Genomic DNA, 8,826 nt, shown 5'->3' with positions numbered 1-8,826 from the left:
CTGTATATATATATATATATATATATATATTTATTTATATATATAGTACATTCACATCAGTCCCCCACCCTCAAGGGGCGTACAATCTAAGGTCTCTAACTTACATTCATACATACACATACTAAAGCCAATTTAGACAGGAGCCAATTTTACCAACCAGCATGTCTTTGGAATTAAAGCGGAGTTCCACTCACCTTGGCAAAAAATAAAAGTCAGCAGCTACCTAAACTAGCTGCTGACTTTTAAAAAACAGCCACTTACCTGTCCCTCGGTCCCGCGGTGTGTCCCCCGCAGCACATTTCCCCGGCTGTCCTATATTCCAGGAGGCCGGTATCTTCAGTGTGGGCACCCGGCTTTGATAGTTTGCGGCTTCACAGCCGGGTACCCACTGCGCATGTGCGTGTAGCGCTGCGTTCCATGAATGGCCCTGTAGTCTTCTGGGACCTGTCACATGTCCCAAAAGACTATGAGGAGGGAGGAAACGTTCCGTTTCCAATCGCCGAGGTGAACGGACCGGAAGTGGGAGATTTCGGGTTACCCACTTCCACTTCTGGTCCGATCATGGGGAGCAGTCCTTAAAGCGGAACTTCCCCTTTTGGGTGGAGCTCCGCTTTAAGGAGGAAACTGGAGTAACTGGAGGAAACCCACGCAGGCACAGGGAGAACATGCAGACTCCAGGCAGGTAGTGCCATGGTTGGGATCCAAACCAACAATCCTAGTGCTGATAGGCAGAACTGCTAACCACCTAGCCACTGTACTGCCATATTTATATAGTGATGATATATATCACAGTATATATACTCAACATAGGCCTTGGCCTAGCACAATAGAACTGCCAGGGACAGCGCACAATCACCTACGCATACTGTTGCTGACTGTTAGTAACATATTCCTATCTATATCATAAAAGTTCTAGACTACTGGCTGCACAGTGCTGTCCAGCTGGGTGTAAACAGTAGTCCCTGCATGGTTTGTGCACTAAGTTCATGAACTGAACCCTGCACCAAAATGCAAGTTACGCTTATTAAATACTGATGGAACTCTCCAAAGAAGTTGCAAGCTTCTGGGAGCACTGAGGACCCCACATTTCATGAAAGACACTGATGCCCTTATTGGATACTTGGTGTACCCAGGATTTTGCTGGAGAGTTCTTGACACTACCTTCTCTTTGTGTGGATGCTGGATGTAAATTGAATATATTTTCTAATATTTTTCTACCCTTTTTTTCCCCTATAGCTTTAATGTGGTGATTTTACATGGTGCAGGTGGACTGTTAGAGTAGCAAAGTAATAAATACTATTTGTGAACATCAACATTTCGGAATTGAAGTGTCTGAAAGGTGCTTTTGTCTTGGCCTGCAGACATTTTTGTGCACATGATCTTCAGTACTATGCTAAGTTGCTATTGCTGATATTAACGTAAGCAAACATATCATTTCTATTAAACTATTTTTATAGTTCCAACCAGGAATTAGAGGACTTTCTGCTTTACTGGGAGAATTTCTGCTTTGTCCCTAAGGTGTACAGAAAGTCCTGCTCCATGCCTTGATAATCCTGGTGACAGCTGGGCAGGTCTCCTAACCATCAATTAACAGCTAGAAATTTCACAGTGTGAGTTCATATGAATTTACTTAATTATACATGCTGATGTCCTGATTAGCAATGGGAAAGCGTCAATTTTTAAGTATTCTGTTCATCAGTATTTTTATTTATTCAATAAAGATTTGCAAACTCAAGCTGGAGATTTCTCTTCTAGGCAATAATGACTCTGTGAATCATAATTGAATTCTGAAATTACTGTAATTAGTGAATATGCCAAGTATGAGCTGTCATTTGCTTAGCACTAACAGATACATTTTTGGTTGGCCATGCTGGTAAACTTAGCAGATTTTGTTATTACACGGTTAAGCCAGTCATAGATTGAATCTCAAGCAGTTCAGCAGGGACCTGCTGAGATTTGATACATATATGGGCAGGCTGATTATACCCAAGTCGATCCGTCGATCAACTTAGGTACAATCAGCAAGTCGGATTTTTACATGTGATCATTTCCAGTGGCTATAAAGATCTATTAACCCTCACTACACCAGTGATTACGACTCCAAAGGCTAGGGTGTCATAATAGGAGGATGACCTCTGCTAAAGGAGAACACGGCAGCACATTGGAAACATCTCACTGAAGGTAAGTAATATCCCTTGTACTTATTCTTTTTTTTTTTTACGTAAACTAAGGCTTTAAAATTCACTTTAAGAAGCAAAACATTATCTGGCCGGCAGCTAGCTTAGGAACAACACCTTTGGCTGTAGGGGGTTCCTTTATGTTATTTGAGAAGTCTTTATGGACCTCTGATAGGTTGCTATTATTCTAGGTCCTTGGCCTTTTGAGCTTTCCTTGAGATACTGCATTATTGCCTATATTGTAACTCCTTAGCTCCATTTGACATGCCGTAGCATTGTTATGCTGTCTGTGTGCACAGTATGTAACCCTTGACTTTCCATAAATAAAGAATTAAAAAAAAAAGACTTTATGGAAGACATGAATGCTTTGGTTCTTTAAAAATGCTTTAAAAAGGAAAACCTTTGCACTACGAAATATTGTTCTGTTTGGCACAATAGACCAATGTTTCTCAACCTTTTTTCAATCAAGGCACCCTTCAAAATTCTGCAGAATATTGAGGCACCCCATGCTAAAATATAAAAAACTAAAATAATAGTTTTACATAATGTAGCAACATCCACACACATAGGACACCCAACATTAGAGGTGGTTTATTCTGCCAGAACAAACACACCTTTGCACACTGGTACTGACTAGTATTCCAATGTTTCTATTCCCTCTCAGTTTTTCTCCCTCACTCAGCTAATGTGACCCCAGTGCTGATGGAGAAGGACAGGGGAAGGGAAAACAAGGATGCTGAGTAGACACCCATCATTGGTTGTTAGGATGTCAGTGGATAGAAGGTTGTTATGGTGCACAAAGAAAGTCTGTGGCTTTGTGTAACTGAAAGGCAGGCTTTATCCTCCCTCTGGCTCGTATATAATTTTTGATGCAATTTTTAGGCATGCTGCCAAGGCATTCCTGAAGAAGCCTGAAGGCACCCCAAGGTACCTGGGCAAATTACAGGCTGCAATAGATAACAGGCTGAATGTGGACCTCAGTTTTCTAAATTACTATCAAATAATTTTATGACCATTCCCACCTCTATGACTCTTCTTCCTTCCCCACACCATTACATAATCCTTTCTAGTAAGAATAAAGCTAGTAAACACAGAACAAACTTCATCCAATTCCTGGTATATTGGCTGAAGTTTGAGTTTTGGGTGGCCCTGTTGGAACCATCTAGCTTAACAAAGCTTAACTGAAAAATCGGAGGAGTAGGGTGAAAAATTGTCGTCCAAACAGTGACTGCATGCATTCATATGTGGTCATTGTTTGAATAATCAGGTAGTAGAAAACTATATAAATTTACGATAAGCAACCTAACTTTCTCACTTTTATGACCATGCATGTGCATATTTTTTTCCTGAGATTGTTTTCTTTGCAGATTTTTACATAATATTTTGTTAAACCTTTGTGTATCGGTACTGCTCAGACCTAGAAGAAGGGGCAAGGCAACTCAAAGTTTGTCCTGAGAGTGCATCTGTTAAGCTGACCATAAACAGTTTTTTTTTCATTCAGTCAGTGGGTGGATGTAGAATCCCCCTTCCTGGGACATTCTATTCTGACAGCAGAGCCAATAGGCTGCAACCATTGATTGATAACAGGTTTCCAACATTCTTCTTCAACTTCTGTCAATCAGGGACGGCCACACACTGATTGAAATTCATCCAGCCCTTTCTGAAATGGCCAGATTTTGATCTGTCTATGGCCAGCTTTAGTCAAATAAAAAAGTAACATGGATAGTAACTAATTGCACTGCCATCACATGGTGAAATAATCTACTTTCTCCTATACCCTACGTAGTGCACCCCCTAAGGAGCCGCTGGTGAATTTGGTCCTATTTCCCCCTTAGAGCACAAACAACCAGGTCCTATTTCCCCCTTAGAGCACAAACAACCAGGCACAATACATTTTCTGCACTCTTCCACTGCCTCCATAGCACAGTCTATGGGTTTATTTTGGGTTATTATTTATTGGGAACAATTAAGTTGGATAAGGATAGGGAGCATGGGATACCCTGTTAAACTGTAGAGCTGAGGACTCCTCACTTCTGGCTGCACTGTACAAAACAAAGAATGTCCCACAGGATCTCTGTGCTGCTGGTGACCTGTTCTCCTTCCAGAGTTAAAACCTACACACAACAAAAAAACCCAATATTGGTGAAGCGCTTCACATGAAAAACTAAATAAGTAGGTGCAATGATATAAAAATACATATAAAGTCACAACACTGTATAGAAAGGTATAGATAACTAGTGCTAAATAATCCCCCCAAAAAATATAAGTGCCAAGTGCTAAAAGTGCAAAACAGGTCATGCGTTTGCTGACTAGATCGTGCCAAAATACAATATATGCACAGTAAACATAATACACATTAACATTGCACACTCTAACTGAAAGTGAAAAGTGCTCAGTATGAATATGAATATTGGTTAAAAGTAAAATCCACAATAAAGTGCAAAACAGGTCCTGCGTTTTCTGACTAGATCGTGCCAAAATACAATATATGCACAGTGAAATAATACACAATGACATTGCATACTAACTGAAAGTGACAGGTGCTCAGTATGAGTATGAATATTGGTTAAAAGTAAAATCCACAATAAAGTGCAATAACAAAGTGCTTGACATTTCATGTGCAAACAAACACCGCGATGTCAGTGCTTCAATTCTTCACTCCAACATGATGCGTGTTAGCATGCCACACATATATATCGTAATCCAAAAGTGGCTAAAGTGCCTCCTCACCTTAACCATGCGACCCCTAAGGGTCACAATGCTTTAGGTAATATAACTCCACCAGACTGGGGATCTCTGTAATAATACTCCTGTAGTACCACTCGATCTCCTCTGCCAGGTCACTAATGCCCTCAGATGGTAATACCCCCGGGATAATCACAAGGCCATAGAGAGGTAGACAAAGAGAGCCTCCATAGTGAAATGCCGTTTATTCCATATAGCAGATGAAAACAAGCCAAAAGAGAACACTCACAGTATAGCAGATCTCATCCAGCAGGTCTCCCATGTGCTGTGGGTGTACTGCAAGGTACTGGGTGTTCAAAGATGGCGTCTGCCGAAAGTGCGTAACCAGAAGTACGTCACCGCGCTCTACGCGTTACTCCACGATATCATGTGGCTTCATCAGGATAGCGCGATAGGTGGATTCCTGTACTACTGTACATGTCAGGGGTGGACTGACAATTCATGGGGTCCCCGGGCAATAGGGGATCATGGGGCCCCTGTGTCCTTGCCCAAACTCAAAAAAGCCTATGAAAAAGGTACCAGGGGCATCTCATGGGGCCCCCTACTGACCCCGGGCCCTCAGGCAGTGCCCAAGTTTTTAAATGGTCAGTCCGCCCCTGGTACATGCTTTACCTGTATTTTGCTTCTCGGGACACAATGGATTTTTTGTCAACATATTTAGCAGTGTGATCATATTACATGATGCACAATGTGTACCCTTCACACCCACAGTCACAGTGGTGACAGTGGAAACAGTTTTTTACTTGGTGTACTTTAATGTGTCAGTACACTAGCTATTAAAGTGGGTGTTAGCAATGTCACACTTGTAGCGTGTAGATAGTTTGCTGAATCAGCAGCAGGAATGCATGAAACCAAACAAGACTAAAATTGTTAAAGAATTCTCTACTAAATAAAAAGTTGTGTGTAATAGGAGTGGCTGAAATTACTAGTATGTAAAACCAATTAATACTCTTACTTTTCTGACAATTATAGCTAACATGTAGATAGCCTAGACGAGTCTCTAGGGTATAATACACAACATACAATATATACTATATACGTATGTATATATATATATATATATATATATATATATATATATACAGGTGAAACTCGAAAAATTAGAATATCGTGCAAAGTTCATTTATTTCAGTAATGCAACTTAAAAGGTAAAACTAATATATGAAATAGACTCATTACATGTAAAGCAAGATAGTTCAAGCCGTGATTTGTCATAATTGTGAAGATTCTGGATTACAGCTCATGAAAACCCCAAATCCACAATCTCAGAAAATTAGAATATTGTGAAAAGGTGCAATATTCTAGGCTCAAAGTGTCCCACTCTAATCAGCTAATTAAGCCATAACACCTGCAAAGGGTTCCTGAGCCTTTAAATGGTCTCTCAGTCTGGTTCAGTCGGAGTCACAATCATGGGAAAGACTGCTGACCTGACAGTTGTGCAGAAAACCATCATTGGCACCCTCCATAAGGAGGGAAAGCCTCAAAAGGTAATTGCAAAAGAAGTTGGATGTTTCCAAAGTGCTGTGTCAAAGCACATTAACAGAAAGTTATGTGGAAGGGAAAAGTGTGGAAGAAAAAGGTACACAAGCAGCAGGGATGACAGCAGCCTGGAGAGTATTGTCAGGAAAAGGCCATTCAAAAGTGTTGGGGTCTTTCACAAGGAGTGGACTGAGGCTGGAGTCAGTGCATCAAGAGCCACCACACACAGACGGATCCTGGACATGGGCTTCAAATGTCATATTCCTCTTGTCAAGCAGCTCCTGAACAACAAACAACGTCAGAAGCGTCTTACCTGGGCTAAAGAAAAACAGAGCTGGTCTGTTGCTCAGTGGTCCAAAGTCCTCTTTTCTGATGAGAGCAACTTTTGCATCTCTTTTGGAAACCAAGGACCCAGAGTATGGAGGAAGAATGGAGAGGCACACACTGCAAGCTGCATGAGATCCAGTGTGAAGTTTCCACAGTCTGTGTTGATTTGGGGAGCTATGTCATCTGCTGGTGTTGGTCCACTGTGCTTCATTAAGTCCAGGGTCAACGCAGCCGTCTACCAGGAGATTATGGAGCACTTCATGCTTCCTTCAGCAGACGAGCTTTATGGGGATGCTGACTTTATTTTCCAGCAGGACTTGGCACCTGCCTACACTGCCAAAATCACCAAAACCTGGTTCAATGACCGTGGGATTACTGTGCTTGATTGGCCAGCAAATTCGCCTGACCTGAACCCCATAGAGAATCTATGGGGCATTGCCAAGAGAAAGATGAGAGACATGAGACCGAACAATGCAGAAGAGCTGAAGGCCGCTATTGAAGCATCCTGGTCTTCCACAACACCTCAGCAGTGCCACAGGCTGATAACTTCCATGCCACGCTGCATTGAGGCAGTAATTGCTGCAAAAGGTGCCCAAACCAAATACTGAGTACATATGCATGCTTATACTTTTCAGAGGTCCGATATTGTTCTATGTACAATCCTTGTTTTATTGATTGCATGTAATATTCTAATTTTCTGAGATTGTGGATTTGGGGTTTTCATGAGCTGTAAGCCATAATCATCACAATTATGACAAATCACGGCTTGAACTATCTTGCTTTGCATGTAATGAGTTTATCTCATTTATTAGTGTCACCTTTTAAGTTGCATTACTGAAATAAATGAACTTTTGCACGATATTCTAATTTTTCGAGTTTCACCTCTATATACAGTATATACACTGCTCAAAAAAAATTAAAGGAACACTTTGAAATCACATAAGATCTCAATGGGAAAAATATCATGCTGGATATCTACACTGATATGGACTGGGTAATGTGTTAGGAATGTAAGGATGAAAATTATCAACCTACAGAGGACTGAATTCAAAGACACCCCAAAAATCAAAGTGAAGAAATTATGCAGCAGGCTAGTCCATTTTGCTCAAATTTAATTGCAGCAACTCAAAATGGTACTCAGTATTTTATATGGCCCCCACATGCTTGTATGCATGCCTAACAATGTCAGGGCATGCTCCTAATGAGACAATGGATGGTGTCCTGGGGTATTTCTGGGCCAGGGCATCAATGAGCTCCTGGACAGTCTGAGGTGCAACCTGGTGGCGTTGGATGGACCGAAACACGATATCCCAGAGGTGTTCTATTGGGGGCCATTCAATGGTATCAATTCCTTCATGCTCCAGGAACTGCCTGCAACCTCACGCCACATGAGGTCGGGCATTGTGGTGCAGCAGGAGGAGCCCAGGACCCACTGCACCAACATAGGGTCTGACAATGGGTCCAAGTATTTCATCCCGACACCTAATGACAGTCAGGGTGCCATTGTCTAGCCTGCAGAGGTCTGTGCGTCCCTCCATGGATATGCCTCTCCGACCATCACTGACCCACCACCAAAACGGTCATGCTGAACAATGTTACAGGCACCATAACGTTCTCGCAACTTCTCCAGACCCTTTCACGTCTGTCACATGTGCTCAAGGTGAACCTGCTTTCATCTGTAAAAAGCACAAGGCACCAGTGATGGACCTACAAAGTCTGCCGGGCAGTGAGCACGGGGCCCACAAGAGGACGCCGGGCCCTCAGGCCACCCTCATGAAGTTTTATTCTGATTGTTTGGTCAGAGACATTCACACCAGTGGCCTGCTGGAGGTCATGTTGTAGGGCTCTGGCAGTGCTCATCCTGTTCCACCTTGCACACAGGAGCATATACTGGTCCTGCTGATGGGTTAAGGACTTTCTACGGCCCTGTCCAGCTCTCACAGAGTAACTGCCCATCTCCTGGAATCTCTTCCATGCTCTTGAGACTGTGGTGGGAGATACAGCAAACCCTCTGGCAATGACACGTATTAATGTGCCGTCCTAGAGGAGTTGGATTGCCTGTGCAACCTCTGTAGGGTCCAGGTATCACCTCATGCTA

This window comes from Staurois parvus, unplaced genomic scaffold (assembly GCF_062004578.1).
Source record: "Staurois parvus isolate SC_StPar_1 unplaced genomic scaffold, SC_StPar_1.0 ptg000714l, whole genome shotgun sequence".
Lineage (NCBI taxonomy): Eukaryota > Metazoa > Chordata > Amphibia > Anura > Ranidae > Staurois > Staurois parvus.
This window is presented reverse-complemented; position numbering follows the sequence as displayed.